This window comes from Artibeus jamaicensis, unplaced genomic scaffold (genome assembly GCF_021234435.1).
Source record: "Artibeus jamaicensis isolate MK-2021 breed Jamaican fruit bat unplaced genomic scaffold, CSHL_Jam_final contig_241, whole genome shotgun sequence".
Taxonomy (NCBI): Eukaryota; Metazoa; Chordata; class Mammalia; order Chiroptera; family Phyllostomidae; genus Artibeus; species Artibeus jamaicensis.
The window spans coordinates 7,855,310-7,881,808 of record NW_026521509.1 but is presented as its reverse complement, the minus strand read 5'-3'; the positions used below and the strand labels follow the sequence as shown (position 1 = coordinate 7,881,808).

General features: G+C 38.6%; 1 pseudogene; it reads right to left on the bottom strand.

The window, feature by feature from the left end:
• Window positions 1–318: 318 nt before the first annotated feature.
• LOC119039475 (rho-related GTP-binding protein RhoN-like) lies at window positions 319–3,561 on the bottom strand (annotated as a pseudogene).
• Window positions 3,562–26,499: the final 22,938 nt, after the last annotated feature.

Sequence of the window (26,499 nt, the reverse complement as noted above, 5' to 3'; positions counted from 1 at the left end):
CCACCTTATCCCAGATCCTGGCCCAGAGGCCTGCCCTGCAGCTCCCTCCACTGCCTGTGGAGAGGAGGGGTATGAGGGTGTGGGGAATGGTGGCTCCCTCTGCCTCAGGTCCCTGACCTAGAATTGCTCATTCAGCCTGTCCTGAAGTCCCAGGCCAAGTCCAGAGGTCAGGAAGGCAGGGTGTAGGCAGGGGAGCAGCTGTGCTCTTCATCTCCCTGCTGACACCCTGCTGCTCCGCTGCTCCTTGCATGAGGTTGCAACTCTTGGCTGGATCCTTGTGTATCTCATATTGGCTCTTTTTCCCCAGTCTGGCTGTCCTCACAGCTGAGCAGATTGCTCCAGTCCCTGGCGTGAGTCAGTACCGTGCAGCTGCTTATGACCACAGCCAAGGGAGGCCACTGTGGCCATGTGGAAGACATCCCGGATACTGCCCTCAGAGGACCAGAGGAGCACTCCATGTTGGACAGGCCCCACCTGCTTGCTTGGCCAGCACAGTGTTCTGCTCACATGTAACAGGGATAAATCTCTACTTGGACAGCTCCTTCAGTGTGGCCAGGTTGTCCACGCATCCAGTTTACAGCCAACCAGCACAAACTTGGCATTGGGGCAGAACTCCTGAGCCTCCCTTTGCCTCTTCTTGAGGACACAGTCCCATGTTTCTGGTTGGCTAATGTCAAAACAAATGAGCACAGCATTTGAATCAGGCTAGGCCAGGGGCTGGAGGTTGTCCCTGTAAAAGGAACCTGAAGTGTCCCACAAGTTGAGCTCAATGTGGTACATGTCTATCTCAAAGCTCCTGTGTGGTTCTCAAGCAAGGCGGGAACATGGCATCTGGTTTAGGCATCCCTGGGGAACACCTGCAGCAGTGTCATCTTGCCACACTCCGAGTCCCCCACCACCACTATCTTGAATGGCCTCTTGAGTGGTCACTCTGCCCTTCCATGGTCCCAGCTATGCCCTGGATCTCCATACAACCAGCTCCCGGGCCTTGTTGCCAACACCAGCATCTCTGGCTGGCACCAAGTCCTCGATGTGGCAGGATTGCCTCCTCTGCTGGTTGAAAATCGCTGGTCTCTTAGTGTCACAGTTCTCCTTACTGCTTTTCTTATTTCAGTACCCATCAATCAAATTCTCCTACAGAATGGAGCTCCAATGGCCTAATTTATTATGCCATTGTTACTGGGATGGATATTTTGGTTATACTCAGATCTGAGTTTCTCACTGAATGAAATAATGAAATTGATTTAATAGAAACTCAAATAAGATGAACAGGTTATGCAAATCTTAATGTTGATCTCTGTGACTATTTATAAAATTACCCTTTGAAATCATGTAATACTGATTTTTAAACACTTCTCATTTACAGTGTGTTGGCAAATCCCACAGAGAATGTATAAATAAAATGGGAATGTAACTAAGGAAGGGGAAGGACAATTTCTAGTAGGAAGCAAAAACTAAGTCTCCTTTCCTATAGGTAGCAATAAAATCTTCCCAATCAGTTATTTCATTTGATGCCCAGGCAGGTATTAACTTTTAAAACAATCACCCAAAATGTGATTCCGTTATTGAATACTTGGCCAAAGCCACAACTGATTACTATGTTGTCATGGGAACACAGTACCACTGAGTGGTGTGATCATGTCTTTTTTTTTTTTTAAGGAAATGGCCAAGATAGATGTGAGAGGAGGTGAGTTTCAACTCTAGTGTTCACTATGACTGCAAGTAGGCAGCCGACCTTTAATTTTGATACTATATTCCTTGAGGAAAGAGGAGTGGTGGATTTGAAAGCTAAAGTTAGTTGTACAATGTAGGGCGTACAACTAAGAGGGAGAGCTATTGGAATGAATGGTGGCTCTAGAAGCAAAGCCAAATCTGGCTAGTCTGCCCAATGTTAGTTTGTCTGTGACTTCATTCCTTCTCAGCCTTAATGGTTCTAAAACACCAAATAGTACCAGAGATTTGATAAACTTCTTGAGACAAGCTTCTGAGATTAATGTCCTTTTCCTACAACCAGTAGCTTGTTGATTATGGCTGGTTCCCTGCAAATTTGCACATGTGACTTTATTTTCTCATGTTGCAGAGTTTCTCTCCATTATGTGGATAATTTAAAGGGAGACCTAGACTTTAGAAAAGATTCTACCAGTTTTGTAAATTTAGCAGCTCATTTAATCCTTTCCTTCATCTGTTATGTATACTGACACTAATAAAAAGTAGTGTAAACGAGGCTGTCTGGACTCCCCTGGAAAGAAAAGACATGATTTACACACACACACACACACACACACACACACACACACACACACACCCCAGGAAGGAACTCACATCTGTTTCCTGTCATACTTTAGTGTTCAGAGGCTCTGGGGGAGAGGAAGAGAGGAGCACATATTTCCCAACTCTAAACCACTGACCTAGTTATCCATCTTATGAGTGTAAATATATTTGTGCAGCTTGTGTCTGGATTTGAATCAAAGAGAAATCTTGTCTACTGTGCCTTCCTAATCACACTCAAAAAAGTTACAAGGATAGAGTAGGTCAAATGTTTATGTCCAGCACTCAGAGATGTAAACAGAAAGGATTTACTCTGGAATTGCTTAGTGGATCACTGCCCTTCCTCTACCTTGGATTTCACCACTCAATATCACTTTTAGACTACAGTTTTGTAAGAGCACTTAATTTTCATATTTTCAAAGCCCAAATGTAAGGCCAATGGATTTTAATTTCAGAAACAGGCATTTGATCTAAATAGTTAATTAAACAAGCAAAAAAATTAACAAATAAAAAACCCTTCTGCCCTGGCTGGTGTGGCTCAGTGGATTGAGTGCCAGTTTGTGAACCAAAAGGTCACTGGTTCAATTCCCAGTTCAGGGCACATGCCCGGGTTGCAGACCAGGTCCCTGGTTGGAGGCGTGCAAGAGGCAACCACACATTGATGTTTCTCTCCTTCTCTTTCTCCCTCCCTTCCCTCCCATCTAAAAATAAATAAATAAAATCTTTTAAAAAACCTTCAAACAATTAATGTGATGAGAAGTACTAAGTTGGCCATTCTCAAAGTTATTCAAGTTCAGTCCCTTAGAACTCTTTCTACTGCATTTTCACAAAAGTCATAATATATGAATCTGACCTTTAAAACAGATTTATTTTTCTTTGGGGAGACCTTACAGAGAAAAAAGCCATCTGCATTAGTTGGAAGACTGCTTCACTCTTTAACTCCTTGCTAACATTGCTAAGTTTTGTTCAGCTTAGAAAGCCTTTTTACTAAGTACATGCTTTATTCCACGCCAAAGAAAGACAATCAGGGAAGGCAGACAGGGAAGAAATAACTATCTCTACCTAGCAAAAGCTGTCAATCTAATAAGTTAGTGGGTTAATAAAAGTTCAGTGTGAGTCACAGAGACAAAATATAGAAAGAGTTAAAAAAAGAAGTAAATTTATTCATCTCATTTTGCCTGTGCTGTTGCCCTTGTTATTCTCCCCCTGCTTACCATTTTTTACCTGTTCAAACAAAACCTCAGGGCCCACTTCTTCCAAAAAGCTTTTCATAATTATTTCAGTATCAGCCATCATCCTCACTCCTAATGGCTTACTGTTATGGGTTGAATTGTGTCCCCGCAAAAGATATGTTGAAATCCTAACTCCAGGAATCTGTGAATGTAACCTTATGTGGAAACAGGGTCTTTGCAGATATAATCAAGTTACAATGAGGTGGTACTGGAGTAGGGTGGGCCCTAAACCTAACATGACTGGTGGTATCTGTATAAGAAGATAGGGATTTGAATATGAGAACAAAGATACACAGGGAGAATGCCACGTGAAGATAGGAAAATATCGAAGTGGTGAGTCTACAAGCCAAGAAACAGCAAGCATTGCCAGTAACCACCAGAAACCAGAAGAGAAACATGGAACAGATTTCCCTCAGAGTGCTCAGAAGGGATCAGCCTTGCCAACTCCTTTATTTCAGACTTGTAGCCTCCAGAACTACTAGAGGATAGGATTCTGTTTTAAGTCCCCAAGTTCGTGATACTTTATTATGGCATCCCCGGGAGACTAATATATTAACATCTCTCTTTTTTTACTGCATACTTTAGCACTTAAGTAGCACAGATACTAGGAGCTTAGCAGAAGAATATCAGCACTAGAAAAAATGGGTAACATTATTGAGCACATACTCTGTTCCAGGTACCATACTAATCATTTTCCATGATTATTTAATTTTTATAACGACCTTATGATGTATGTACTATTATTATCTCTATTTTTTGGAATGAGGAAACAGATTAAATAACTGACCCAAAGGCTAGTGAGGGTTGAAGCTGGGACTGAACTCTATTATTTTTTCTTTCTTTTTTTATTGTTGTTCAAGTACAGTTGTCTCCATTTTTCCACTTTAAATCATTATGCTAAAATGCTTTCAATAATACCTTGAAAGAGGTGAATAGCTATTGGGTTTTTTACTGTTAACTCCATATTCTAACAGTTTTCAGAAAATTGTAGGGACTGAAAATATTTTTATAATAACACTGTTGAATAATAAGAAAATAAACAGCAATGAAAGACCTCAAGCCCTATCACTGTTATAAAAATGTTTATTGGGGGTAGAGGGTCTTGCTTTCCAATAAAAAATACAATAAAATCAGTGGGATCAACCCTGTGTTAGGATGTTGTCTGTGAGAAGACATTGCCTGGTCACAGGGAGTTGTGGGGACCAAGAAGCAATGTCTACAAGGGCTTGGGATTTATGGGGTAATGCAAGGCCTATGATATGTACACATATATTCCATAATTTAATTTACATTATTTTAAATAAAATTATTTTAAGTTAATCTAAATTTTTGATATGTACATGAAGTTGCAAGAAATCATACAGAAAAATCCCTCATATACTTTGCCCAGTTTTCCCCAATGGTAATGTATTGCAGAACTATTGTATAAAATCACAACCAGGGCGTTAACATGGATACAATCCACCCATCTTTCTTAGTGATCCCCAGTTTTACTTGTAGTCATTTGTGTATTTATATGTGCTTGCATTATAAGTATTCTACAAGTTTATACCTGTGTGGGTTTCCTTTTCAATCACAAAAATCTAAATACAGAGCTATCTTATTTTGGATATCTAGCAAGACTCTCTCACAGTACCTTTTGTAGCCACACCAGCTTGAATCCTTAACTCTGGACAATTGCTAATCTGTTCTTCTCTGTAATTTTGTCATGTCCAGAATTATATATAAGTGTAATAAAATATTATGTAACTTTTTGACTTTATCTTTTTTTCATTCAGCATAATTCCCTCAATGTTTTAAAATTGTGGCATGTATCAATAGTTTATTTTTTTAATTTCTGAATACAATCCTAAAGTATGGATACATCATATGCCTAAGATGTACCTACTTTTTTTCAACTATTCATCTGTTGAAGGGCAGGTAGACAATTCCCAGTTCTTGAATACTATGAACAGTCCTGCTATGAATATTCATTTACAGACTCTTTTTCTGTGAACATAAATTTTCATTTCTCTAGCATAAATGCCTCACAGTGCAATTGTTGAGTAGTATAGTAATTGCATGTTTACTTTGATTAAAAACTGCAAAACTTTTCCAGAGTGATTGTACAATTTAACATTCCCACCAGCAATGTATGAGTAACCCACTTTCTCTGCATCCTTGCCAGCATTTAATGCTGTCATTATTTTTTTTAAATTTTAGTCATTTTGATTGGTGTGTGGTAATATCTCATTGTGGTTTTCATGTTTATTTCCCTGATTTTTAATTATTTTGTACATATTTTTATGTTATGTTCCTATACATCTTGAAGGATCCCAGAGGAGAAAAAATGTCAGAGAAAAGATGAATTTGGAAGCAAGTGAGTTCTTATTTAGAACTACAAAAATGTGCAGAATTCAGAACTTTGGGAGCAGAGGGTGGGGACCATGTCATTACTCTGACTGCAGTTACAATATATGAGTTAAATAAAACAAAAATGGTAGACTAAAATTTAAAGAAGAAAATGCTACATATCTACTCTGTATAAGTCAATGAACAAACTAGCTCATTTTATTTTCACAGCCATCCTGCTCATATAACAAAAATGCTATTGTTCTTTGTATTTCATTGTATTTTCCATTACCTTCTAGGCCCTTTATATTCCCCTCCCTATAGCAATCACCACAATATTGCCCATGTCCATGAGTCCTTTTCCTTTTTGCTAAATTCCTCCACCCCCCTAACCTCTCCCCACCACAGCTGTCATCTGCTCTCCATCTGTGAGTCTGTCCCCATTTTCCTTGTTAGTTCAGTTTGTTCACTACATTCCACATATGAGTGAGATCATATGGTATTTTTCTTTCTCTGACTGGCTTATTTTATTTAGCATAATCTTCTCCAGATCCATCCATACTGTAGCAAAGGGTAAAACTTCCCCCTTTTTTATAGCTGAGTAGTATTCCATTTTGTAAATGTCCCATAGTTGTTTTATCCACTCATCTTCTGATAGATACTTGGGCTGCTTCCATATCCTGGCAATTGTAAATAATGCTAAAATGAACATAGGGGTGCTTATGTTCTTTCAAATTAGTGTTTTGTGTTCTTTTGCATATATTGCCAGAAGTGGGATAGCTGGGTGAAAAGGCAGATCCATTTTTACTTTTTTGAGGTATCTCCATACTACTTTCCACAGTGGCTTCACCAGTCTACATTCCCACCAACAGTGCACTAGGGTTCCCCTTTCTCCACAATCTTGCCAGTACTTGTTGTCTGTTGATTTATTGGTAATTGCCATTCTGACAAGTGTGAGGTGGTATCTCCTTGTGGTTTTAATTTGCATTCCTCTGATGATTAGTGCACATCAAGCATCTTTTCATATGTCTATTGGCCATCTGTATGCCCCCTTTGGATAAGTGTTTAGTCAGGTCCTTTGTCCATTTTTAAATTGTGTCAATATGTTCTCTCATTCCGTGGGTTGTTTTTTTTATTATGTCAATGATCTTCTTTGCTGTGCAAACACTTTTTAGTTTGATGTAGTTTCATTTGTTTATTTTTCTTTTGTTTCCCTTTCTTGGGGAGATATATGCAATAAAAAATTGCTACACACAATGTCTGAGATTTGCTATATTGTTCTGATCATGAAATTGTTTTTTGTAGTGATCATTTTGCAATTGCTTTCCAGAAAACTGTGCCAGTTTACATTCCATCAGTATGAAATAATGCTCATTTCACTACATCTTTGCAAATATTGTATTAATATTTTTGGAATCTTGGATAATTTGAAAAGAGAAAAATGATAAAAATATCAAAAGGCTTCAAATAATTCATAATCCATAACATTTGACAAAGAAATTTACCTTCTAAGAAGTTGTTCAAAGAGAAAAGTCAGAATCCTAATAAACATTAATTTGGAAAGCCACTCATCACAGAATTATTTATAATAGCAACATTGGAAACCTAAAGGACAAAAAATAGGACAAAGCTCAAATAAATTATGATTTATTCCCTTAATGAAATATTGTGGATTCTTTCCACTCTTTGCTTCCAGTTCCATCACATTTGATTCCTATATTTTTATTGTTAGTAGGGATGGAAAATTTCATGCTTTTTAGTCATTTAGATTTTGTTCTTTTGTAAGTTTCTGGTGCTCTTTGCTCATTTTCCTTTGAAGTTATTAGTGTTTATCTTATTGGTTGAATTAAGATAGGTTTGATTATTCCCATTTTGCAGATGAGGAAACTGAGACCTAGAAAGATTATATAACCTCCTCAAGGTCACATTTATAATAAGGGCAATTCAAAGTCAGTCCTGCCTAACTCTAAATGCCTGTTCTTTCTACCATACCATGTTTCCTTTAAAGACAGTTGTCTTTGCCAGTGAGAGGCAACTGAATTGTCCAACCTAGTTGGCTTACTGCTTAGTAGATATTTCCACAATTCATCATCTATATACATGTCCAAGCCACATAGTTGTTCCTGTGTACTTAACGAGGATGGTCCATATTATTGCTGGCCTCGTTAAAAGCCCAAATACTGAAAAGAATGGGACTTTAATCCAATGCTGGCCAGAATTAACTTTCTGGTTAGTCCTCCAGGACTTTGCCTCAACAATTTTCTGTCCACACTTTGCATTCTCTTACTGACCAGAGTAATTAAGTTCAGTTACAAAAACAACTCAGAATCCAGGCAGAAAGTTTGGAATGGTTTTTGTTCTATCTGATACCTAATCACTAGTTTAACTGAATTTTTCATCTTTCAGTCTGTTTTCTGGCATAATGCTTAAGCAGCTGGAATTAGAATTTGTGGTTGAGGACAATGAGCAAATTTGAATCTAACCAAAGGCTTAAGGTTAAGATTGTGTGTTACACGGAGTAATGATATGCTTTAAAGAGTGACAATTCTTTGGAACCAACAATGCTGTTAATCAGCTTGATGCACAGGAATCTTATAAAATAAAAGATAGACTCAAATCTTAAAATAAACAAACAACTACACTAAGTTTAATTCCTCCCTTAGTATGTTTTTGAGTCCACCGCATACAAGACAAATATATATGCGTGAAAACAAAACCAGTCACTGCACTGAACCCAAAATTCCCCACCAAGTTTCCTACTACAGGGGTACAATAAATATAATATTTGGTCATCCATTACCACATCAAAAGTCCACTGGCTAATTCTCAGTAACTGATATTTAATTAGTATCTAAGGAAACAAGAAATTCCTGTTTGAAAAAAATCAAATAAACGGAAAAAACAAATTGCAATTAGTGTGCACATTTTTCCTGGCACTGTGTCCTCTGAATAAATGTGGTACTGTGATCCAAACCTCTTTCCTCCTCGTGTATGTCTGTCTCTCTTTCCTTCCTTTCACTGAATACAGTTTAAATAAAGATGCATGTACTGGAATCCTGAAATGGGGAGCCCTGCTTTCACCAGACAAAGGAGAAAAAAATTAAGTATTTATACAGATGTGTACAGTACAGCATTCAGAGTCTTTGCCAAAGAGAGACTAAAGACTGGAAGTTGGCCATCCTCAGAAGGAAGTTACTTATTTTTTCCCTCAAGAATAGACAAAGTACTCTAAAAATTACTTAGATGGCAGAGGATTGACCCATGACATAGAAGGACATAGGGTTATAGAAAAGATATGCAAATAAATAGATATATAAACAAACAAACCATCTAGTGAGCACTGGATAGATATTGTGCTAAACATAGTAAAATATCTCTAAATAAACTCTAAAAGGCAGATATTAGTAGACTCATTTTAATCCTAGGAAATTGAGGCTAAAAGAAGTTATTTGACCATTACCCCAGTAAGAAAGGATATAGCTGGATATCAAACTCAGGATTACAAAGCTCTGCTTATTACACTGTACAATTTTATTGCAGGGATGACTAATTTTACTCTCAATTTTATTTAATTTGAAAATAAATACCATCATTAATTCTTCCACTCATCCTGTAGTACTTTTTCTTTCTTTTTACCATTTTAAAAAAATATTTTATTTTATTTTTTGAAGATTTTATTTATTTATCTTTAGAGGGGAAGGGAAGGAAAGAGGGAGAGAAATATCAATGTATGGTTGCCTTTCCTGCATCCCCTGCTGGGAACTGGCCTGCAACCCAGGCATGTGCCCTGACTGGGAATTGAACCATGGTCATTTCGTTCACAGGCCTGTGCTCAGTCCACTGAGCTACACCAGCCAGGGCTTTTTACCATTAAAAAAAATTAAGAATTAATATGGAGAGTTTGTATTTTTTGATTCTCTTTACCCATTTTGCCTACACTCAACCATAACTTCTGGCAACCACCAATCTGTTCTGTGTTCCTGTGAGTTTTTTAATTAGTATTCCATATGTGAGTGAGATCATATGGTATGTTTTATGATGTACTTTACTTAACACAATGTCATCAAGTTCCATCTATGTTTTTGCAAATGAAAAGATTTACTTCTGTTTTATGGATGCATAATATTTCATTGTGTATACAGGGTGAGAAAAAGTAGCTTTACAATTGTAAGTACATGACACATAGTTTATTCTTATATTATTATTTATTAATTATTATATTATTTTCCATATGAATAACTGTAAACCTATTTCACCCATTTGCACACTCTCTATGCTTCACCTCAGGTAAACACCAATGTGTTCTTTATATGCATGATCTCAGATTGTTAAAAATTAATTTATTTTCCAATTACAGTTGATATACAATATTAGTTTCAGGTGTAAAATATAGTGATTAGACATTTATCTACCTTATGGAGTAATTAGCCAGATAACTCTATAACCTATCTGATACCATACGTAGTTATTATAATATCGTTGATTACATTCTCAATGCTGTACTTTCTGCTTTCAAGTAATATATTTATTATTTTATATTTAAGTTTTTAAAGTTTTTTCAATTATAGTTTACAGTCAATATTATTTTATATTAGTCTCAGGTGTACAGCATAGTGGTTAGACAACCATATACTTTACAAATTGATTCTCCCGATATTACCAGTACCCATCTGGCACCACACATAGTTATTATAATATAATTGACTATATTCCCTAAGCTGTACTTCATGTCATCATGACTATTATGTAAATACCAATCTGTACTTCTCAATCCCTTCATGATTTTCATCCAGCCCTCACCCCACCCCTCCCCTCTGGCAGCCATCAGTCCGTTCTCTGTATCTGTGGGTCTGTTTCTATTTTGTTTGTTTGTTTATATTGTACATTATTTTCACAGTGAAGTCATATGGGATTTGTCTTTATCTGATTGACTTATTTGAATTAGCATAATAGCCTCTTGGTCCATCAGTACTGTTGCAAACATTATGATTTTCTTTTTTATGGCTGAGTAATGTTCCATTGTATATATGTACCACTGCTTTTTTATTTACTTGTCTATCGATGAGCACTTTGGTTACTTCCATATCTTGGCAATTGTAAATAAAGCTGCAATGAACAAAGGAGTGAATTGTATATTCTTATGAATTAGTTTTTTGGGTTTCTTTGGATATGTACATAGAGTAGAATAGCTGAGTCACAAGGTAGTTTCATTTTTAATTTTTTGGGGGACTCTCCATACTGTTTTCAATACTGGCTGGACCATTCTGCATTCCCTTCAACAGTGCACAGGGGTTCATTTCTGTCCACATCTTTGCCAGCACTTGTTTGTTGCTTTATTGGTGATAGCCATTCTGACAGGTGTGAATGATATCTCATTGTGGTTTTAATTGGCATTTCTCTGATGATTATAGCATCATTTCATATAGCACCATTTTGTTCATTGTAGCATTATTTACAATAGCCAGGATTTGAAATCAGCCCAATTGCCCATCAGTAAATGAGTGGATAAAATAGCTGTGGTACATTTTCACAGTGGAATTCTACTCAGCTGTAAAAAAGAAGGAAATCTTTTCACCTTTTGAGACTCAGGTGGGAGTGAGAGTACACTGAAGAAGTAGACAAGGATTCCCTTTTCTCCACGTCCTTGCCAGCACTTTATATTTTTTAGTTTGTTGATTTATTGATGATGGCCATTCTGACAGGTATGAGGTGATATCTCATTGTGGTTTTACTTTGCATCTCTCTGATGATTAGTGATGTTGAGCATTTTTCCTATGTCTATTGGACATCTGTATGTCCTCTTTGAAGAAGTGTATATTCATTTTCTTTGCCCATGTTAAAATTGGGTTGTCTTCCTGGTGTTGAATTGTATAAGGTCTTTATGTATTTAGAAAATTAACACCTTATCAGATGAATCATTGGCAAATATGTTCTCCCACACAGTGGGTTCCCTTTTCATTTTGTTGATGGCTTCTTTTGCCATACAGTCTTTTTAGTTTGATATAGTCTCATTTATTTATTTTTTCTTTGTTTCTTTTGCCCTAGGAGATATAGCAACAAAAATATGCTAGTGTATTGCTGGTGGGAATGCAGACTGGTGTGGCCACTATGGAAAACATTATAGAATTTCCTCAAAAAAACTAAAAATGGAATGCCTTTTGACCCAGTGATCCCACTTTTGGGAATACTTCTTAAGAAATCCAAAACACCAATCAGAAAAAGTATATGCACCCCTATGTTTACAGCAGCATTATTTACAATAACAAAGATCTGAAAATAGCGCATCAGTAGATAAGCAGATCGAAGTAGATGAGCTGTGGTAAATTTACACAATAGAATAAATACCATGCAGCAATAAAAAGGGAATTCTTAACCTTTGTGACAGCATGGATAGATCTGGAGAATTATTATGCTAAGCAAAATAAGCCAGTCATAGAAAGACAAATACTATATGATCTCACTTATATGTGGGCTCTAATGAACAAAATAAACTGAAGAACAAAAAAACTTCAGAGGCATGGATACATGGACCAGATTGACAGGTCTCAGAGGGGAGTGTTGTGCAGGAAACTCGAAGAGACTGGCCAAAGAACGTATATGCATATGTGCATATCACATGGACACAGACAACAATGTGGTGAAAGCTGAAGATTGGGGGCTGGGTGAAGGAGGGGAGAGTAGGAATGGGGAACATTATATTAGTTGTTAACAATAACAATAATAACAATAACAACAATAATAACAACAATAACAAAAAGAAGTAGATAAAGAGATGTTCCTTCTCCCTGTTCTGGAATGAGGGCTGGCCTTAGGCAAACTTTTGCAATGTGTGAAGTTGCTGTTTGGTATTCTCTCTTTTTTAAGTCCCCTCACATGATTCCCTGCATTGTTCCTTCAGCATCCCGTATCTTTATACTACTCTCTACAGGTTGGGTGAGTGGGATGGGGGGAAACAAATAGATCTTCTATCCAGACTTAAAGGTTCTATATTCCAGAATTCTGTTTACTCCTCTCTTGAATTTCAAAATTTCACCCACACTTCTCTAACTTTTCCACTCTCAGGGTGGCAGAGCTCCACGGGGAAAAAAAAAGCTTTTCATGAAAGCAATGTGATTAAATGCATTCAGAAATGTAAGTGAGGAATTGCTTCTGAGCCTTCCTAGAAGGAAATGCAAGAGGATGCTTTGTTAAACCATATGACTTTTCATTTGGTGGGTTTTGTGACTACATGACAAAATGAAGTGAAAATTTCAATGAAACAGTGTGGGGAAAGATATATTTGGTTAAAGGAATAACCAATGGTAGTTCTACCTAGGAGTGGGTCCCAGTCAACTCCCTTAAACTGTACTTTTAATAGCTTCTTTTTTTCCTCACTCTCCACTTAAGTTATAAATTCCCCCAGAGCAGTTACATTTTTAAAAGAACAATGGCAGGGGGAGATCCTTTAGTGGGGTGACAAGGGGCTAGGTCAACTCCACTCAGAGTTTTTGCTTCTATCAGTCTAAACCAGGGTCCTTTGTAAGCAGTGTATAAAAATTATGGACTGCTGTAGAGTCTTGGGACAATGGGTAACAAGATTGGAAGTCTCAGGCTAGTTGAATATCTTGGGAGGTCTTTTGGAGTTGGGGTGGAAGAGTTACTATAGTTGCAAGGATTATTTTCTTCAAGAAGAGGAGCTAGCTCCTTCTCCATGGTGATCCTGGAATCTTTCGCATCAGTATTGGCAGCTCTTCCCCAGTCAAAAAGTTCCCATACTCTGTGTATACTGAGAGGGAAAGCAGAAGAGTATGTATGGCATCAGGGCAGGGGTTGGTTTAATTGTGATTTCATAAAGTACTTTACATATTAACACAGTAAAGCCATCCTCCTGCTCGAATTTGTGACAGAAAAGTCTAATCAGAGTCTTGTATCTCAAAGTCACAGTGGAAGACCATACAACCTCACTTATAACTGGAATCTGATGAACAAAATAAACTAATGAGAAAAATAGAACCAGAGCCATGAAAACGTGGAACAGACTGCAGCTGCTGGGGAGGGGAGATGGTGGAAGGAAGGGGAAGGAATTAGTCAAAGAACATGTATGAATGACTCATGGACATGGACAATGGAGTGAGGATTGTCTGTGGGTGAGAGGGATGGGCTGGGTGGAGGGGGGCAAAAAGGAAAACATTGGGACAACTGTAATAGAATAAACAGTAAAAAAATATCCCAACTCTATAACTATTGTAGAGGATGGAAGGCCTGCTACTTGGGAAGGATGGATGCAGTCTGTGACAGGATCAAGTCGCTGCCAATTAATTAGTCACCTAAATCTAAAGTTTATTTAGGAATGGAGATCATTTCATTTTAGTTTAATGAAGACAGAGTTTAACCTAACCCTACCCTCTATGTCCTCAGGAATCTTGCCCATTTATATGAGAAGAGAAGCTATGCAAAATAGTGCATGTAGCACTGAACTGGGTGTCTAAAGAACCTAGTTTCTCATTAGAGGTTTATCATTGATTAATAAAAATACTAATAACAATAAGTAATCTTTAACACTTTAGAGCATGAATTGTATTTCCACCTACATACATGATCTTTTCAGAGTTACTGGGGTCCTCAGTGAAGTCACTTCTCTTTTCTGGACTTCAGTTTCCTGTTTAAAAGAGATGAATAGATGGATTTGGTTATTCTAAGGAGACTTTTAAAGCTAATATTGTAAAATCATTAAGATTACATTATCTGAATGTGATTGTGTCAGGGGATATGTGAAAGTAAAAAAATGTAGATGGTAATGGGAAAAATATAATAAAGATTATAATAAAGATTAAACCTGCCAGTGTACAGCCCAGGATCTGCATAATTATATAATCTAGTGACAACTGTAATTGAACAACAATAAAAAATAAATCTTTGGTAAAATGTTAAAGACTTTTGCATTTTAAGAACTCCAGAAAATGAACATAACAACTATGCATAAACCAATTAATTTGGATTGTTTATGCAGACTGAGAGAGCTGAGGCAGGGTTTGCTTGCATGAGGAGAGTGGATAATTTAGGGAAGGCAACCTACTCAGAGTTTCTGGAGTCAAAATATATAGCCATCTTATTTTTTGTTTCTATACAAAGGCTACCTTTGAATAACCTTATGTATGTATAGGCAAGCATCACTCACTCATTCCTTCATTTTTTCTTTTTTATTGAGTTTATTGGCATGACACTGGTTAACAAAAGTATACAGGTTCCAGGTGTACAATTCCACAGAACATAATGTTTACACCATATTGTGTGTTCACCACCCCAAGTAAGATTCCACTCATTATATATGTACTGAAGTTCTGCTATGAACAAGTATTGTGCAAACACCAGGGACAGAGCGATGACTCAGAAATAGATGATACCTCAAGAAACATAAAGGTTCATCCCACCCTTATTTCTTATTACTAGAGCAACAAAAATCAGGGTTTTTAATTTTTATTTTTGAAAATATATTTTATTGATTATGCCATTACAGTTCTATTTCCCCCCTTCATTCCCCTCCACCCTGCACACCCCTCCCCCACCACTACCCCCCTTTAGTTTATGATCACGTGTCTCAAGTTCTTTAGATTCTATATTTCTCATACTATTCTTGCCCCCCTGTTTATTTTCTACCTACCATCTATGCTACTTATTTTTTGTACCTTCTCCCCCCTTGTCCTTCTCCCACTCCCCTGTTGCTAACCCTCCATGTGATCTTCATTTCTATGGTTCTGCTCCTGATCTAGCTGTTCTCTTAGTTTGTTTTTGTTTTAGGTGTGGTTCTTAGTAAGTGAGTTTGCTGTCCTTTCACTGTTCATCTTTTTTATCTTCTTTTTCTTAGGTAAGTCCCTTTAACATTTCATAGAATAAGGGCTTGGTGATGATGAACTCCTTGAATTTGGTCTTATCTGGGAAGCACTTTATTTGCCCTTTCATTTTTAATGAAAGTTTTGCTGGATAGAGCAATCTTGGATGTAGGTCTTTGGATTTCATGACTTGGAATACTTCTTTCCAGCTCCTTCTTGCCTGTAGGTTCTCTTTTGAGAAATCCGCTGACAGTCTGATGAGCGCTCCTTTGTAGGTGACTGTCCCCTTAGCTCTTGCTGCTTCTAGAATTCTCTCCTTCATTTTAATCCTGGGTAATGTAATGATGATGTGCCTTGGTGTGTTCCTCCTTGGGTCCACCTTCTTTGGGACTCTCTGAGCTTCCTGGATTTCCTGGAAGTCTATATCCTTTGCCAGATTGGGGAAATTCTCCTTTATTATTTGTTCTAATAAGTTTTCCATTTGTTGCTCTTCCTCTTCCCCTTCTGATACCCTTATGATTCAAATGTTGGAACATTTAAAGATGTCCTGGAGGTTCCTAAGCCTCTCCTCATTTTTTTGAATTCTTGTTTCTTCATCCTCTTCTGGTTGGATGTTTCTTTCTTTCTTCTGGTCCACTCCCTTGATTTGAGTCCCAGTTTTCTTCCCATTACTATTGGTTCCCTGTGCATTTCCCTTCATTTTACTTAGTGTAGCCTTAATTTTTTCATCTAATTTGCGACCAAAATCAACCAGTTCTGTGAGGATCCTGATCACCAGTGTTTTGAACTGTGCATCTGATAGGTTGGCCATCTCTTGGTTGCTTAAAAGTATTGGCTCGGGGGCTTTGATTTGTTCTTCTATTTGAGCCATAATTTTTTTGGTCTGGTCACACCTGTTATATAGTGAGGGGCAGAGACTTAGGTGTTCACCAGGGTGGGTCAACCCATTCCCTGGGTTGTGACACTGTATGTGGGGGCAGGGTCAGAGAGGAAACAATGGTGTTTGTTCTGCTGTCTCTCGGATTTCAGTCCCCTCTGCTGCTTCCCACAAGCATACTGGGCCCTTCTGGTGCTGGTTCCCAGGTGGGTGGGCTTGTGTACATTCTAGGACCCCGTGGGTCTCTCCAACGAACTCTCCTGTGAGGGTGGGAGTCTCTCCTGGCACCTCAACCCCTACAAGTGTTCTCAATCAGTGCTTTTAGGCTTTATTTCCCATTGCTGGGTTCCTGGGTTGCTCGATCTGTCTCACTGCCTGTTTTTCCCTGGTTTACCTGTGTGCGAACGTGTGTCTGCAGTTAGCCAGCCACCTTACAAGCCTTACTGGGTTTGCTCATTTCCTCCCCCTGCTCAGGTCTGCCAAGCACCACTTTTTCCTGCTACGACCCTCTCCACTGGCCACTGACTCCGCCCCTCTTACTGGTCTGTATGAATGGTTTGTTGTTGGACTTCTGTACAGTTCAATTTTCTGTCTGTTCTGGTTGTGTTTATGTTTCTGAATCTTTGTTGTCCTTAAATCTGGTTGTGTGAGGAGGCACGGTGTTTTCACCTATGACTCCATTTTAGCTGGAAATCCCCGAAATCAGGGTTTTATTAACATCTGAGAAATGGAATTATAGACTAGTTACTCTGACAAGTTGCTAAGGTAAATTTGAACCATCAGCCTACTCTCTTTGTTTTGGATACTTATAAAAAAGATTGCATTTACTTCAGCTTTTCTGAATGTCAACCAAGTATTCAGAAAAGAAAAAAAAGCAAAGCCAAGATGGGAACATAAATCACATATAGTGGGATCTTTACTACTATAGGCTTCATATTTCCCTAAGTATACAATAAGTTTATGTGGACAAAACCTGATCCAACATCCAAAGCTACATGTTAGTTCTTTTTTTAAAATTTTTTTATTTTAATTAATTTTATTTAGTTATTTTCCAAGTACAGTTTTTTGTCTGTTTCTCCCATCCCAGCCTCCCCCACCCCTTGCTCCCCACCTCCCTCCCATTTCCACCCCCCCAGTCCTCGTCCCCCCTATTTGTTCCTCTAAATCCCTCCCCCTTTTTCCCCTTAACTTCCCTTCCTTCTCCCCTCTGGTCACTGTCCCCTTGTTCTCTATTTCAGTGTCTTTGTTTTTTTTTTCTGCTTACTTGTTTGTTTTGTTGTTTAGCTTCCTGTTAAAGGTGAGATCATATGGTATTTGTCTTTCAGCACCTGGCCTATTTCACTCAGCATAATGCTTTCCAGTTCCATCCATGTTGTTGCAAAAGGTAGTAGCTCCTTCTTTCTCCCTGCAGCATAGAATTCCATTGAGTATATGCACCACAATTCTTTGATCCATTCATTTACAGATGGGCACCTAGGTTGCTTCCAACTCTTGGCCACTGTAAATTGTGCTGCTATGAACATTGTGGTGCATAGACTCTTTGATATTGATGTTTTAGGAGTCTTAGGATATAATCCCAGCAGTGCAATTGCTGGGTCAAATGGCAGGTCGATTTTTATTTTTCTGAGAAAATTCCATACTGTTTTCCATAATGGTTGTACCAGTCTGCAATCCCACCGACAGTGAACTAAGGACCCCTCTTCTCCACAATCTCTCCAACATTTGTTGTTTGTTGCTTTGTTTATGATAGCCATCCTGACTGGTGTAAAGTGGTATCTCATTGTGGTTTTAATTTGCATCTCTCTGATAGCTAATGATATTGAGCATCTCTTCATGTGTCTCTGAATGTTCTGTACGTCCTCCTTGGAGAAGTGTTTGTTCAAGTCCTTTTCCCATTTTTTAATTGGGTTGGGTGTCTTCTTAGAGTGGAGTCGTGTAAGTTCTTTGTATATTTTGGAGATTAAACCTTTGTCTGAGGTATCTTTGGCAAATATGTTTTCCCATACAGTTGGTTGTCTTGCTAATTTAATACTGTTTTCTTTAGCCACGCAGAAGCTTTTTATTTTGATGCGATCCCATTTGTTTATTCTTTCCTCTATATTCCTTGCTCTAGGGGACATATCAGTAAAAAAGTTGCTGCGTGAAATATCTGAGATTCTCCTGCCGATGTTCTCCCCTAGGACTTTAATGGTGTCACGGCTTACATTTAAGTCTTTTATCCACCTTGAATTTACTTTGGTGTATGGTGTAAGTTTGTTCTCAAGTTTCATTTTTTTGCATGTAGCTGTCCAGTTCTCCCAACACCATTTGTTGAAGAGGCTATCTTTACTCCACTCTATGTTACTGCCCCCTTTGTCGAATATTAATTAACTGTAGAGAGTTGGGTTGATTTCTGAGCTCTCTGTTCTGTTCCATTGGTCTATGTGCCTGTTTTTATGCCAGTACCAGGCTGTTTTGATTACAGTGGCCTTGTAATACAGTTTGATATCAGGTATTGTGATTCCCCCTACTTTGTTCTTCTTTCTCAAAAGAGCAGCTGCTTTTCGGGCTCGTTTATAGTTCCATATAAATTTTTGAAGTGTTTGTTCTATGTCTGTGAAATATGCCATTGGTACTTTAATAGGTATTGCATTGAATCTGTATATTGCTTTGGGTAGTATGGACATTTTGATGATGTTAATTCTTCCAATCCATGAACAAGGTATATGTTTCCATTTGTTTGTGTCTTCCTTGATTTCTTTCTTCAGGGCTGTGTAGTTTTCTACATACAGGTTTTTTACCTCCTTAGTTAGGTTTATTCCCAGATATTTTATTTTTCTTTTTGCTATATCGAATGGGATTTTTTCCTTGATTCCTGCTTCTGCTGATTCACTGTTGGTATACAAAAATGCCTTTGATTTCTGGATATTGACTTTGTAACCAGCTGTTTTGCCAAATTCATTAATTAGTTTGAGCAGTTTTGGGGTAGAGTCTATAGGATTTTCCATGTACACTATCATGTCATCTGCAAACAGTGACAGTTTTGTTTCCTCCTTTTCTATTTGGATGCCTTTTATTTCCTTTTCCTGCCTGATCGCTGTGGCCAAAACTTCTAATACTATATTGAATAGAAGTGATGAAAGTGGACATCCTTGTCTTGTTCCTGATCTTAGTGGAAAAGCTTTTAGTTTTTTCCCATTGAGTATGATATTGGCTGTAGGTCTCTCATATATGGCCTTTATTATTTTGAGAAATGCTCCCTGTATTCCCACTTTGCTGAGTGTTTTTATCATAAATGGGTGTTGTACCTTATCGAAAGCTTTTTCCGCATCTATTGATATGATCATGTGATTTTTGTCTTTGCTTTTGTTTATGTGATGTGATTACATTTACTGATTTGCGAATATTGAACCATCCTTGCATCCCTGGGATGAATCCCACTTGGTCATGGTGTATGATCTTTTTGATATATTGTTGGATGCGATTTGCCAATATTTTGTTGAGGATTTTAGCATCTATGTTCATCAGCAATATTGGCCTGAAGTTTTCTTTCTTTGTTGTGTCTCTATCTGGTTTTGGAATTAAGATGATGCTGACTTCATAAAAAGAATTGTGGAGTTTTCCATCCTTCTGGATTTTTTTGAATAGTCTGTGGAGAATAGGGGTTAGCTCTTCCTTAAATGCTTTGTAGAATTCTCCTGTGAAACCATCTGGTCCAGGGCTTTTGTGTGATGGGTTTTTTTTGATTACTGCTGCAATTTCTTTTGCTGTTATTGGTGTATTTAGATTTTCTACTTCTTTTTCACTGAGTTTTGGAAGATTGTATTTTTCTAGAAATGTGTCCATTTCCCCTAGGTTTTCAAATTTCTTGGCATACAGTTCTTCATAGTAATTTCTTACAATCCCTTCTATTTCTGTGGTATCAGTTGTAATCTCTCCTCTTTCATTTCTGATTGTGTTTATTTGGGTCCTCTCTCTTCTTTTCTTGATGAGCCTACTTAAAGGCTTGTCTATTTTGTTTCTTTTCAAAGAACCAACTCCTGGATTCATTGATCCTTAGAATTGTGCTTTTAGTTTCTATGTCATTTAATTCTGCTGTAATCTTGGTTATTTCCTTCCTTCTGCTTGCTCTGGGCTGTCTTTGTTGTTGTTCCTCGAGTTCTTGCAGGCGTAGGGTTAGGTTGTTTGTTTGAAATGTTTCTATCTTCTTTAGGTAGGCCTGTATTGCTATAAACTTCCCTCTCAGGACTGCCTTCATTGTGTCCCATAAGTTTTGGGTTGTCGTGAGATCATTTTCATTTGTTTCTAGAAACGTTTTGATTTCTTCCCTAATTTCATTCTTGACCCATTCGTTGTTTAATAGCATACCATTCAGTCTCCATGATTTTGGGTGCTTTGGGTTTTTTTTCTTTGGGGTTGGTTTCCAATTTCAGTCTCTTGTGGTCAGAGAAGATGCTTGGTATGATTTCAATTTTCTTGAGTTTTTTGAGGCTCGTTTTGTGTCCTATCATGTGGTCTATCTTTGAAAATGTTCCATGTGCATTTGAAAAGAATGCGTATTTAGCTTCTTTGGGATGAAGGGCTCTATATATATCAGTTAAGTCCATTTCATGTAGGGTGTTGTTTAATGCCACAATATCTTTGTTGATAATTTATTTGGGAGATCTGTCCATTTTTGATAGTGGGGTGTTCAAATCCCCTACTATAATTGTGTTGCTGTCAATATCTTTCTTGAAGTCCTCTAAGATTTTCTTGATATTTTTGGGTGCCCCTATGTTTGGTGCATATATGTTTACAATGTTAATGTCTTCTTGGTGGATTCTTCCCTTGAGTATCATGAAGTGACCTTCTGGGTCTCTCTTTATGGCCTTTTTTTTTTGAAGTCTATTTTGTCCAATATGAGAATTGCTACCCCAGCTTTTTTTTCTTTTCAGTTTGCTTGGACAACTTGTTTCCAGCCCTTCACTTTTAGTCTGTGATGGTCTTTTGTCGTGAGGTGGGTCTCTTGTAGGCAGCATATGTGTGGGTCATGCTTTCTTATCCATTGAGCTATTCTGTGTCTTTTGATTGGAGCATTTAATCCATTTACGTTTAAGGTTATTATTGATAGGTACTTATTCATTGCCATTTTTGTACCTGTGTTCCTCTCTCTCTCCCTCTTATCCTTCCTTCCCTTAAAGCAGTCCTTTTAGTATTTCTTGTGGAGCTGGTTTGGTGGAGGCATATTCTTTAAGTCTTCTTTTGTCTTGGAAGCTCTTTATTTGGCCATCTATCTTGATTGAGAGCCTTGCTGGGTAAAGTAGCCTTGGTTGTAGGCCTCTGGTTCTCATTACTTGGAATATTTCTTGCCATTCTCTTCTTGCTTGGAGTGTTTCCATTGAGAAGTCAGTAGCTAACCTTATTGGGATGCCCTTGTATGTTATTTCTTTTTTCTGCCTTGCTGCCTTTAAGATTTTCTCTTTGTCTTGGAATTTTGCCGTTGTGATGATGATGTGTCTTGAAGTGGGCCTCCTTGGGTTCCTCTTGATTGGGACTCTCTGTGATTCCTGGATTTGTGAGACTTTTTCTCTTATCAAATTAGGGAAATTTTCTCTCATTACTCGTTCAAATATGTTTTCTATCCCTCGTTCTTCTTCTTCTCCTTCTGGTATTCCTATTAGTTGGATATTATTATGTTTCATATTGTCTTGCATTTCTCTTAATCTCTCTTCATTCTTTCTGAGCCTCTTTTCATTTTTTTGCTGTTTCTGTGAGATGCTTTCTACCTTGTCCTCCAACTCACTAATCCTATCCTGCGCTTCATCTATCCTACTTTTGAAACTTTCTACTGTGTTCTTCAATTCGGAAATTGTATTCTTCATTTCCTCTTGTCCCTTGCTGATAGTTTCCATTTCCTTTTTCATGTTGCTGTAGTTTGCAGAGAGATCATTGTAGTTCCCCTCTAGTTTCTGGTAGTTCACTGTGAGCTCTTTGAACTTCATAATAACCAGTGCTTTGAATTCACTATCTGATAGTTAATCAGCCTCTATTTCATCTAACATTCTTTTTGAAGTTTCTGCTTTTTCTTTCATTTGGGGATTGTTTCTTTGTCTTCCCATTGTTTGAGACTCTTCTTGTTAGTCTCTGCTTCTAAAATTGATCTGTTCTGAAACCCTGGTTTTATGGTGTGAAGTTCTGTGGTATGATCCTTGTGAAGTTCAGTGGTGCAGACTCCTTGAAGTTTCTTGATGTTCTTCGTCTCCACCTACTCTCACGCTGGTCCTCACACTGGACCCTGCATTGGTCCCCTAGCACTGCTGAATGGCCCGGCTCTAGTAGCCGCCTCCTCAAGCACCCAGACCCGTTACTACAGCAGCGGCACAGGGGCTGGGAATGTCCCGGCTCCCGTAGCTGGCTCCTCTGCCGCCCAGGGCCGTCACAGGGGTTTGGAGTGTCCCGGCTCCTGTACCTGACTCCCGGCGTCTAGTCCTGTCTCTATGCCAGTGGCACAGAGGCTTAGAATGTCCCAACTCCCGTACCTGACTCCACAGCATCCAGTCCTGTCGCTAATGGCAGCGGCACAGGGGCTGAGAACTTCCCGGCTCCCTTAGCTGGCTCCTCTGCCGCCCAGGGCCATCACAGGGGTTTGGAGTGTCCCGGCTTCCATACCTTACTCCCCGGTGTCTAGTCCTGTCTCTATGGCAGTGGCACAGAGGCTTAGAATGTCCCAACTCCCGTACCTGACTCCCCAGCATCCAGTCCAGTCGGTATGGCAGCAGCACAGGGGCTGAGAATGTTTTGCTCCTGTAGCTGGCTCCTCTGCCGCCCACAGCCGTCGTACATGTTAGTTCTGAATGGCAGCATTTTAAAATGTATATGTGTATGTGTATGTAAATATACATATGTATATATATTTACATATACATACATATATATGTATATATATATATTCAGAATACTTCTTAACTAAATAACTCAATAGTTATGTTTCATCCTATCTGAAAATAAGGAAGAAGGAATATCACTAATTCCTTTCATTCGTCTATTTATTTATAGTACCCAAAAGCTTTTCTCATTACTTTTCCATGAGATTTTTATGATAGCCCTGTGGATGTAGGTAGGGCAGAGATTTTTGTCAGTATTTAGAGAGGAGGAAACTGAGGTTCAGAGAAGTTATGTGACTTGTTAAGGGTAAGTACATTATTTTTTCTGTGCCCTAGGGTAAAGAACAATCTTGGTTTACCTGGAACTGAGAAAATTTCCTGAACTGAAGACTTTCAGTTTTAAAAAACCAGAATAGTTCAAGGCAAAGTGATATGAATTGGTCACCTGATTACTCTTCACCAAATAGACATGAATTCAGTTATGAACTCTGATCTGCTACTTGTTAGTAATTTAATCTTAGGTGAGTTGTTCAACCTGTCCCAGCAAAATCTCTTGTTTTTTTTCATTATATAATAAAATTAGGATAATATAAACTTCCCCATAATGTTATAATTTAATCAGATGATGGCTGTCAAGACAGGGAATATGGAACCTGGCCTGGAGTAGGTACTCAATAAATATTAGTTCCCTTTCTCTCACCTCTGGACTCCTAGTCTTCACTCTGTATTATGCTATCTTAATCAAGTCTGCTTACCCTGAGCTTTATTTCATAACACCTAAAAATACCATTGACTTTTTTCTGTTCATTAGAGCCCTTTGTGAAAAAAATCTTTTATGTTTACAAGCACACTAATTAATATTCTAAACATGTCCACTGTTGCTTTGCAGAGTCCCAGGGACAAATAAGTGGTCTGTAAACATGCAAGAATGAGCTGAGCCAGAGGGTGTTGGAATACAATGAGAAATTATGCCCTTTCTCCACTATTTGCCAATAAGAACCAGCCTGAAACTATAGCTTGCCCCCATTTTTTAATTATTTCTCTGGCCTGGGTTCTGGAGGTCTGAGTTCTTTTTTTCTTCCTCAAGTGCTCTCTCATTCCCTGCATAGTTCTCTCTCTTCAACTCAACTCAATCCAGGCTTCAAGGGGTAAGTCAGGGTCTGCCTTTCCAAGGAAGTTTAATATACACTTCAGTGTTTCTTGTATCTAGCCCCACTCAATAAGCCATGAAGCATGTCATCAGAATTCTAGTGAAATTTTCTAATAGTTAGTGTTGTCTTCCAATGCAACTATTGTAACTAGGTATAATTCTTATTTTTTATGTCCTCCTCAACAGCTGACATCAGAAGTATTTGAGAGCAGAGATCTACCTGTGGATGGATTGACTAAGACTTACTTGTGCCACTTCATAAATGTCTTTCCTAGGCCTGGTCACAAGGTATTACAGTTATGCTTTATGTATTTTACCTGCTTAGGAGCCCAGTATGGAATGGATTGGTGTCTTTTACTTATGCCATTGTCCAGATTTAGTCTTCCCAGTTCTGAGGTTGTTTTCAGGACATGATCAATGCATATGCTGTGTACAGTCTGAGTGGTTCTAAAAGGTCTCCTAATGCTTTCAAACTTGTCTCTTATTCTATAAATCCCCCATGCCATTACCAGTGGCAGGAAAGTTTAGAACAAGCACACAAGCATATTTTGGGGTGGGGAGAACTTGGTGACAACCTTATGTGGGAGACATATATGAAGAACTATGTGCTGCAGATAAAAATAATGGTTTTAAGAGAAATATGGAGGGAGAAAGAGAAAAGAGAGAAAGAGAAACACTTCCAGTTTTCCATTTTCTGGAAGATGAATAGAAATAGAACTAGAGAAGAATTTATATAGAAGGTGATGGTAGAGCTATGTCATTAGTAATAGCAGAACTTGGGACTACAGAAACAGGGCGCTGAGGAGGTAGAAATGGGATTTGAGGCAGAAAGAAAGGCTTAAGTAAGATGGAGGCATAGGTGGAGATGCCGTGCTTTCTCACACAACCAAGTTTAGAGATAATAATATATTAGCAACAGAAAACACAGCCAGAACACAGAAAAGTGAACTTTTCGGAAGTCCGATAACAATGAATTCTTCAGCCTGACTGATAAGAGGGGCGAAACCAGCAGCTGGCAGAGCGGGGTTGCACAGGAAAACTCGGTCAGATGGGGACTCAGGTGCGTGGATCCCAGGCCTGGGGTTGCAAAGGGCCAACCCAGTGAGCGACCTAGTGAACACGACTCAGTGAGCGACCAGCAGATCTGGCGAGGCTGAAGGGCCCGGCAGGTTGACTGTGCTGGCGCATTCCCACGCAGATAGACTTGCGAGGGAGTGGGCAGTAAGATGGGACCGAGCGGGTACCAGCAATGGGAGGCAGCAGAGATGGCTCCCATTTTCCCACTCTGACCCCACCACCACATACAGCAGCACAACCCAGTGACCCCGCCCTGGAGGCCCGGCCCCATCCCTAAGGCTCCGCTCCTCATACTTAATGGGTGCGAACAGACCAAAAATGGCTCACGAAGATCTCAAAGCCCCAGAGCCAATAAATCTAAGTGACGAAGAAATAGCAAAACTTTTAGATGCAGAGTTCAAAACACTGGCGATCAGGATGCTCACAGAACTGGTTGATTTTAATCACCAGTAATAATAAAGGCCATATATGAGAGACCTACAGCCAAAATCACAAGTACGGGAAATATAGAATCAAAGAACTTGAGACACATGGTCATAAACTAAAGGGGGGGATCGTAGAGGTGGGGGGTGCATGGTGGAGGGGAATGAAGGGGGAGAATAGAACAACTTTAGTGGCATAATCAATAAAATAAAAATTAAAAAAAAGAAAGGCCTAAGTAAAGGCATGAAGGATTAAAAGTTTGGAGAACATATGGAAATTAATGAATGCTTCAGTTTGAAATAGTCTACAAAATAAAAGAGAACAGTGGAAAAGAAGATTGAAAAGTGTTTAGGCAAAGGACATATATGCATATATGCAGAGCCCATGGACACATACAACAATATGGTGAAGGCCAGGGTGTGGCAGAGTCTGGGTGAAGGAGGGAAAAGAGGGAAAAATGGGGGACATCTGTAATAGTGTCAACAGTAAA